The sequence below is a fragment of the Pelobates fuscus genome, chromosome 7 (assembly GCF_036172605.1).
Source record: "Pelobates fuscus isolate aPelFus1 chromosome 7, aPelFus1.pri, whole genome shotgun sequence".
NCBI classification, from domain to species: Eukaryota; Metazoa; Chordata; class Amphibia; order Anura; family Pelobatidae; genus Pelobates; species Pelobates fuscus.
Window position 1 is genome coordinate 72067170 of NC_086323.1, and position 9979 is coordinate 72077148.

The following is a 9979-nucleotide window of genomic DNA, read 5'->3' on the forward strand; positions in this document are numbered from 1 at the left end:
TACTGGGTGTGCAGGCTTGACCTGTGGCCTGAGCTATCCCAATTTGCGATAGAACTTCTGGCCTGCCCCGCTTCAAGTGTCCTGTCAGGAAGGACCTTCAGTGCAGCAGGAGGTATTGTCACTGAGAAGAGAAGTCGCCTAGGTCAAAAAAGTCTAGATTACCTCACCTTTCTTAAGATGAATGAGGGATAGATCCCGAAGGGACTGACAATGGGCGATACATTCGACTAAAAAAGGCCTGATGAGGGGGACTACTTAACACACCACTCCTATGTGGTGGCACATTAGATTGCACGCGCAGTGCCCCAAATTTGAAGTAGGAGGACCGACCAAGCATGTTTTTCCATCTCCCGCTTCCTAAAATCGATGCCTTATATACACGTCCCCTGATAGGGGACGTAACAGGGATTAAACGGATAGGAATAGTACTACTTAACACACCTTATAATAACGCAGAGAGAGGAGTCTGAAGAAGAGGAGTCAGAGGAGGAAGGTGGCTTTGAGGAGGTGGAAGACCAAACACAGAAGGCGGTCCAGGGGGCTTGTTGTCACCTTTCGGGGACCCTTGGTGTTGTACGTGGCTGGGTGGAGGAAGAGACCTTCAATGACATCAGTGGGGACAAGGCTAGCTTGGTATCCAACCTTGTGCAAATGGAGAGTTTGCGGTTGTGCAAATGGACTGTTTGCGGTGCGTTAAACGGGGAGTTTGGTCTGTCACTGTGAAGCGGGCGTAACCCTTACACTACCTGATCGATACATCATACCTGATGTTTTAAAGCAGGTTATTCCAAACAATTTAGGAATATTAGGTGATTTATGCCCTTTATGGATTAAAATCAGACTCTGCATCAACTATGTAATTTTCCATGGGAGTTTTGCCATGGATCCGCCTCCGGCATGCCAGAGTCCCCTTGAAACAACTTTTCCATCACTATTGTGGCCAGAAAGAGTCCCTGTGGGTTTTAAAATTTGCCTGCCCATTGAAGTCTATGGCGGTTCGCGAACATTTGCGGAAATTCGCGTTCGCCATTCGCGAACGGAAAATTTTATGTTCGCGTCAACACTACCTGTGAAACACTGTCAAATAATCTTACAGAAACCTCTGTCAGAACAAGAACATGTGAATGGGTTAGTGGAATTCAGTTATCAAAAAAACATGTAGGGGGCGGGGCCTAACCGCTGAAACGAGAAGACGCTAATTTGTGCAGCTCCTGCTTCATAACGCGATTCAAACTGTTTCCAGCCATAAAAAAGGGACCTAAACGGCTCAAAAAGGCCAACAGGCAAAAGGTGACAGGGAGAGGCACAGGATGGTGCCACACAAGCGACCTTTACAGTGCAACTCACCTGCTCCTCCTGCAGGGCCTACACGCGAGATCGGCGTGAGGGAGACGGCCGCTCCTTCGCTGACATACACAGCGGTCAGATCGAAACGAGGCCCACGTTCCCCCCACTCCCCTCCTCTGGACTGGTGGGGGACATCCCGGTCCAACATCAGGAGACCCGGGCACAACCTGGCAAGAGCGCTATGGTGACCACGGGACCTGATCCAAGCAACAGTACTGCACACAAAATGGCGGAGGCAGAGAATCGACTGGGCAAAACTTTTCAAGCCTTCTGGGAGAAGATGGTAGCTCTTCTGTCCCGGAAAACCCCAGAGAAAAGGGCCTGACACCCTGCCGCGCAATCCCACAAGCATACCCAAACGGAAGACCACGCAGAAACCTCTAAAATCAGACCGCACGGAAAAACTGAGCCAGCAGGAACCCACCAAGAGGCAGGGGACCAGAGATCCATCAGGCAGCAAAAGGAGCAAGAGGGCAGCTCCCTGGAACCCGAAAGTATCCATACCGAGGCGCATTAGCCTACTCACCAGTCACCCTGGAGCCCCCAGATACCGACTGAAGACACGTGATGTTACAGCGAGATCCCCCTGTTACAGATCAAACCGTAAAGGGAGAATGCAACTGAGCAGACGGCATCTGAGGGAGTGCTCCACAAGCTCCGAACCAAACACCACTCTGATCCAGCCCATGCCTGCCGGTCAGCAACAACGATGGCGGAAACACACCAGGACAGACTCTCATCGAGGTACCAGGAGGAAACCCAAGTATACAGAGAGGCCCTCCCTACCCAGCCCCTGTAGGCTGCAAAAAGCCGGCAGCATCCCCCCGGGACTATGCTTACACCTTGGACGGCATAGGTTAAGCAGGGCCTGAGCGACTCAAAGGCCATACCCTAACCCTATGAGGAGATATGGGATACGGCATACTAGCGGCACACAAAAGAGACTATATCCTGCCTTTCTTATGCCGTTAATCTTTGTCTCTATAATTTTTTATTTCTTTTTTTTCCAAGCGATGCTATCCTGGACTCTCTTAAGGGAAGCAGCAACATGTTTCATTTACTCATGTTTCCTAAGTGCCTCCAGCGCATATACACCGCCCCTCACTTTAACATTACCCAGCCTCTACAAACATGTACCAAGGGTTAGGACACCATAATAAACCACGTATATTTAGGCTGTGTCACGTATGCCAGTCTGCCCGCGGCGGACCAACACCGCCTACCACTACTAGACACTTGTCTCCAACCTCCCGGACAAATCTCTTTCATAAGCTTACAAGCTAATGTTTTACTTTATGTTTGACTATCACCACTTAAAAATGTGCAGTAATTACAAATGCCATACTGACGTTATACATGTTATAGATACGCTTGTCCTAGCTGTAGCGACCTCAAATATACAAGCTGATGTTTTACTTTGTGTTTGACTATCACCACTTAAAAATGTGTAGTAATTACAAATGCCATACTGATGTTATACATGTTACAGATGCGCTTGGCCTAGCTGTTGTGGCTATCCAAGCAGGTTGTAAAGCTCACACAACAAAAATAAAGAATAGAAAAAAATTTAAAAAAATTTAAAACATATATATATACTTTCGCGAACCCCCATTGACTTCAATGGGCAGGCGAATTTAAAAACCCACAGGGACTCTTTCTGGCCACAAAAGTGATGGAAAAGTTGTTTCAAGGGAACTAACACCTGGACTGTGGCATGCCGGAGGGGGATCCATGGCAAAACTCCTATGGAAAATTACACAGTTGATGCAGAGTCTGGTTTTAATCCATAAAGGGCAGAAATCACCTAACATTCCTAAATCACAATGAATATGGATTGACACCTGACATATTGACACCTTGACATATGGATTGACACCTGTCCTCAGAGCCCCTGATACACATGGACACAGAGCAGAATAGGGACTATTCCCCCTACGTAGGGTCACTTGGCAGATATGGATTGACACCTATCCTAAGGATCCCTGATACACACTGACACAGAGCAGAATAGGGACTGTTCCCCCTACATAGGGTCACTTGGCAGATATGGCGTGGTCGTGGGAGGAGGAGGATGACTTTCACCTCTTCCCCTGTTAGATTCCCATTGTGCTGTGACATCACCCTTATACGCTGTGTAAAACATACTTGTAATTTATTTTGCAAATGCTGCATCCTTTCCGATTTGTAATTCGGTAACATTTCCGCCACTTTCTGCTTATACCGGGGGTCTAGTAGCGTGGACACCCAGTACAGGTCGTTCTCCTTCAGCCTTTTTATACGAGGGTCCCTCAACAGGCACGACAGCATGAAAGACCCCATTTGCACAAGGTTGGATGCCGAGCTACTCATTTCCCGTTCCTCCTCCTCAGTGATGTCAATGAAGGTATGTTCTTCCCCCCCAGCCACGTACAACACCACGGGTACCAGATAGGTGACAACGAGCACCCTGGGATGCCTGTTGTGGTTGGTCTTCCTCCTCCTCCTCAAAACTAGGGATCGACCGATATTGATTTTTTAGAGCAGATACCGATACCGATATTCTGTGAACTTTCAGGCCGATAGCCGATATAATTTGCAGATATTCTGTACATTTACCATTTTGGAAAATAAAAAACTTTTTCTAAAGGTAAATGCACAAAATATACATGCCACGTGTAGTGGATGCAGTGTGTTTAGACAGGGGAGCTGTGTATGTGTGTGTAGTGGATGCAGTGTGTTTAGACAGGGGAGCTGTGTATGTGTGTGTAGTGGATGCAGTGTGTGTGTGTATATAATGCAGTGTGTGTTTGTATAGTGTGTGTGTATATAATGCAGTGTGTTTGTATAGTGTGCGTGTATATAATGCAGTGTGTTTGTATAGTGTGCGTGTATATAATGCAGTGTGTTTGTATAGTGTGCGTGTATATAATGCAGTGTGTGTTTGTATAGTGTGTGTATATAATGCAGTGTGTGTTTGTATAGTGTGTGTATATAATGCAGTGTGTGTTTGTATAGTGTGTGTATATAATGCAGTGTGTGTTTGTATAGTGTGTGTGTATATAATGCAGTGTGTGTTTGTATAGTGTGTGTATATAATGCAGTGTGTGTTTGTATAGTGTGTGTGTATATAATGCAGTGTGTGTGTATATAATGCAGTGTGTGTTTGTATAGTGTGTGTGTATATAATGCAGTGTGTGTTTGTATAGTGTGTGTGTGTATATAATATAGTGTGTGTGTATATAATGCAGTGTGTGTTTGTATAGTGTGTGTGTGTATATAATGCAGTGTGTGTTTGTATAGTGTGTGTGTATATAATGCAGTGTGTTTGTATAGTGTGTGTGTATAATGCAGTGTGTGTGTTTGTATAGTGTGTGTGTATATAATGCAGTGTGTGTTTGTATAGTGTGTTTGTATATAATGCAGTGTGTGTTTGTATAGTGTGTGTGCAGTGTGTGTTTGTATAATGTGTGTGTGTATAATGCAGTGTGTGTATATAATGCAGTGTGTGTTTGTATAGTGTGCATTATATATACACACACTATACAAACACACTGCATTATATACACAGTGTTTGTGTAGTGTATGTGTATAATAATAATTGTGTGTGTGAGGGGGCATTTTTATGAAAAACATTTTTTAATTTTTATATTAAATTTTTTTTAATATATATTTAATTATTATCATTTATTTTTTGTTGTCCCCCCTCCCTGCTTGTTGCCTTGCCAGGGAGGGGGGATATGTTAATCCCTGGTGGTCCAGTGGCATTGGCTTAGCTGGGGGAGGGGAGGAAAGTGGGGTGGGCAGCAAGCGTTTACTCACCTCCCAGCAGCTCCTCCAGCTCCCCAGTGTAAATCTCGCGAGACCCGCGGCCGTCAGTGTTTGTATAGTGTGTGTGTGTATATAATGCAGTGTGTGTATATAATGCAGTGTGTGTGTTTGTATAGTGTGTGTTTGTATAGTGCGTGTGTATATAATGCAGTGTGTGTTTGTATAGTGTGTGTGTGTATATAATGCAGTGTGTGTGTTTGTATAGTGTGTGTGTGTGTTTGTATAGTGTGTGTATATAATGCAGTGTGTGTTTGTATAGTGTGTGTATAATGCAGTGTGTGTTTGTATAGTGTGTGTGTGTGTATATATAATGCAGTGTGTGTTTGTATAGTGTGTGTGTGTGTGTGTGTATATAATGCAGTGTGTGTTTGTATAGTGTGTGTTTGTATAGTGTGTGTGTGTGTATAGTGTGCATTATATATACACACACTATACAAACACACTGCATTATATACACAGTGTTTGTGTAGTGTATGTGTATAATAATAATTGTGTGTGTGAGGGGGCATTTTTTTTTTTTTTTTTTTTTTTTTAATTCTTTATTTTTATTGTGCAGGTGTTTACAGGTTATCACATTCGCCACAACAGCGTGTTTCAAAGGTTCACAAGAGTTAGGTAGTGGCATGAGCGTTTGCACATTTTTATATTTATAACAAGCTTAGTACACATTGGTGATCAAGAGTTAAGCATGGTGATTAATAGGTAAGTATGCTAGGTTGCACGTGTAAATAACAAAACTAGTTGCGCTGGAGTTTAGACATATATTGCGTTACCTTAATTTGCAGGACGGTTTTTACGTTTAAGTGCTGGTTACATGTTGTTAACTTGCAGGAATAGGTTTCAAAATTTGCAATATATAGATAAGGTATGGATATACTTCTCACATTTTTAAAAGATAGAGTAAGGCAATGCCTAGTGCTGTTAATTGAGCGTAGTGAGATAAATGCATATTCAGGAGAAGAGGCACTTTAGGTCTAGATAGGTATATTGTAGATAATTGGTTCTAGCTAATAATAAGAACAGATGTGGTATACCTGAATCATGCATATATATGCAGGTGAACAAATACAAATGCAAAGACATGGTGATTTCTGGACATTAGGTGAAAGTCACTTGTATTGGAGTGGGTACTCGGCAGGCTTTGGAGCTGGAGGCGCCAGGCAGGCATCTTGCCATCGTGCCACAGGCGAAGTCCCATGTGCCTTTTCTCCGACGCCATGCATGGGCAGAGCAAGGTTTCTCGGTTGGTGGGCTCTTTATGAGGCTGGCAGGATACCTGGGTTCAGTGTGTGTTGCTGGTAAAAGGTAGTTGGCTTGGGGGCTGCGTAGTCGAGGATGGTGCTCGGATTGCGCCGTCTGCCCGTGAAGTATTTTGAATGGTCAGCGCTGCGACAGGAAAGATAGTGTCCCATATGGCAGCGTGGGTTTGTCGGTCCTGTAGTTTGGAGGCTGTGGGTGTGAAGTCGGGAAAACTGTGCAACCTCTTCTGTCTGACTGAGGTGCATTTTCGGTGAGGTGCCACAGGTTGAGCCCGGGGACGATGGGTAGATCTCCCAGGTGAGCGTGTTAGTAGGTTTTGTGGGGAGGGGTGCGGTATCAGAGATGTAGCTTCTGCCAGAATGTTTCAAAAATGCTGTCCAGTCCCGAGAGAGCCCTGGCCAGCACTCCTTGAGGATCACTGTCACACGTGGCGTCCGCCATTGCTAGTGTGCCATTTAAGGTACCCTTGTTGGTCTCTGCAGGCTGCTTGCGGTGGAGGGCATATTGCTGGTAATCCGTACGGGTGAGGTACTCTTTTTTCCGACGCCATGTGTATCGAATACGTTTGCCGCCGTTCTGCATGCTGCTCAGGGTCTCATCCACAGTGTGGTAGTATGTCTTTGCTGTAGGCTCACCACTGTTGCTTGGGCCGGGATAACCCCCACCGGCCCCAGGGGGGGAGACGGGGTCTGCTCCATGACCTCGAGGGGGTCTGGTGTGATTCAGTCGGGCGGGATAGTGGGGCAGCGGCCGTCTACCCCGCTCACCGCCTAAGTAGGCCTCATCCTGTGCGGACGACTTGAGTCCTTCTGGGGGACTAAAACACGGAGTGCAAGCCTCTCCCCAGGTCCAGTGCCCCTTCATGTATCGGACCGCGTTCTCTGGTCGTTAGGAGGGTACCAATTTGGCTTTTACTTGGTAAAATTGCGCTCGATTGCAGGAGCTGTTGTTTCTTGCGGCTGGTCTGCATGGCGGGCAGGCCCCGCCGTGAGGGGGCATTTTTATGAAAAACATTTTTTAATTTTTATATGAAATTTTTTTTTATATATATTTAATTATTATAATTAATTTTTTGTTGTCCCCCTTCCCTGCTTGTTGCCTTGCCAGGGAGGGGGGATATGTTAATCCCTGGTGGTCCAGTGGCATTGGCTTAGCTGGGGGAGGGGAGGGAAGTGGGGTGGGCAGCAAGCGTTTACTCACCTCCCAGCAGCTCCTCCAGCTCCCAGTCCAGTAACGTGGCAAAAAAAATTCCCAGCTCCCCAGAGGCTGTCCTAGCACCCCGGTCATACAAATATTCATTAACGGCTTTTTCTTGTTGGAGCAGGCGGTCGAACATTAGGAGTGTTGAATTCCAACGTGTCGGGCTGTCACAAATCAAGCGCCTCATTGGCATGTTGTTTCGCTGCTGGATATCGGCAAAGTGCGCCATGGCTGTGTAGGAACGCCTGAAATGGCCACACACCTTCCTGGCCTGCTTCAGGACGTCCTGTTAGCCTGTGTACTTATGCACAAAGCATTGTACGATCAGATTACACACATGTGCCATGCACGGCACGTGTCATCTTGCCCAACTTCAATGCCGCCAACAAATTTTTTCCGTTGTCACAAACCACTTTGCCGATATCCAGTTGCTGCGGAGTCAGCCACTTTTCCACCTGTGCGTTTAGGGCGGACAGAAGTGCTTGTCCGGTGTGACTCTCTGCTTTCAAGCAAGTCAAACCCAAGACGGCGTGACACTGCCGTATCCGGGATGTGGAATAGTACCTGGGGAGCTGGGGGGGTTGCCGTTGATGTGGAGCAAGATGCAGCAGCAGAAGAGGACTCAGCCGAGGAGGTTATGGAAGAGGATGGAGTAGAGGAGGTGGCAGCAGGCCTGCCTGCAAGTCGTGGCGGTGTCACCAACTCCTCTGCAGAGCCACGCATTCCATGCTTGGCAGCCGTCAGCAGGTTTACCCAATGCGCAGTGTAGGTGATATACCTGCCCTGACCATGCTTTGCAGACCAGGTATCAGTGGTCAGATGGACCCTTGCCCCAACACTGTGTGCCAGACATGCCTTTATTTCCTTTTGCACAATCGAGTACAGGTTGGGGATTGCCTTTTGTGAAAAGAAATTTCGTCCAGGTACCTTCCATTGCGGTGTCCCAATAGCTACAAATTTTTTGAACGCTTCAGACTCCACCAGCTTGTATGGTAAAAGCTGGCGGGCTAATACTTTGGACAAGCCAGCTGTCAGACGCTGGGCAAGGGGGTGACTTTGTGACATTGGCTTCTTACGCTCAAACATGTCCTTGACAGACACATGACTGTGGGCAGATGAGCGGGAACTGCTCAAGGCGGGAGACGGAGTGGCGGAAGGTTGAGAGGGGGCAAGGAGGACAGCAGTGGTTGACGTGGCTGAAGATGCTGGACCAGGAGGAGGATGGCGGCTTAGAGTTTGCGTGCTGCTTGTACTCATGTGTTGATCCCATAGGCGTTTGTGATGTGCGATCATGTGCCTACGCAAAGCAGTTGTACCTAGGTGGGTGTTGGACTTCCCACGACTCAGTTTCTTTTGGCACATGTTGCAAATGGCATCGCTGTTGTCAGAGGCAGACACACAAAAAAATTCCACACTGCTGAGCTCTGCAATGACGGCATTCTGGTGGTGGACACAGCATGCGTTGATTGGCGTGCTGTCGGGCTGACCCCGGGTGCCGATGCATGCTGTCTGACTGTGCCACTAGCTCTGTGTGACGACCTCCCCCTGCTTCCAACTCGTCTCCTCCTCCTCTCTGTCTCCCCATCTGAACTTTCCCCCTGTTCTAGCGGGCACCCACGTGACATCCACATCAACCGCTTCACTTGTATCTGACAACTCAGCAAAGGAAGCAGCAGCGGGTACAACATCATCATCACACCGTACGTCCATGTATGTAATGCTGCCTGACTGAGACATATCCCTGTTATCTACATCCTCTGGCAATAATGCTTGCACATCACTCATTTCTTCCAACTGATGTGTAAATAACTCCTCTGACTTACCAAGTGAAGCGGCTGTGGTGCTAGTGTTGGTGGTGGCGGCAGGCAGGCGAGTGGTATCTTGAGAGGTGCCCGAAGCTAAGATGGAGGAGAATAGTGCGTCAAGGTTCCGAGCGGAAGCTGTAGAAGATTGGGTGTCCTTTGTTAGCCAGTCAACCATGTCCTCAGAACTTTTCCAGTTCAGGGTACGTGGCCTCTGAACACTGGGCATTATTCTAGGGTCAAAGGGAATCACAGCACCATGACCACGACGGCCCCGCGGGGTGGCCTGCCTCTGCCTGTCTTTTTTTCGATTAGTGGTACTATGCGTGCAAACTACTGTGATAACAGATATGAGTGGCAGAAGTTGGCAGAGTTGACGCTGTAGGCCTGACACACATGCTTGCAGACAACTAACTGCTATTCAATCTATTACAGTCAAAATTTTATTTATTTATTTATTTTAAATGCAAGCTATTGTGACACCAGTGAGTGAGGGGTGGCACTGGGCAAGTGGGCACAGTATACGCTGTGAGCCTGACACACAGGCTGGCAGGCAGGCAACT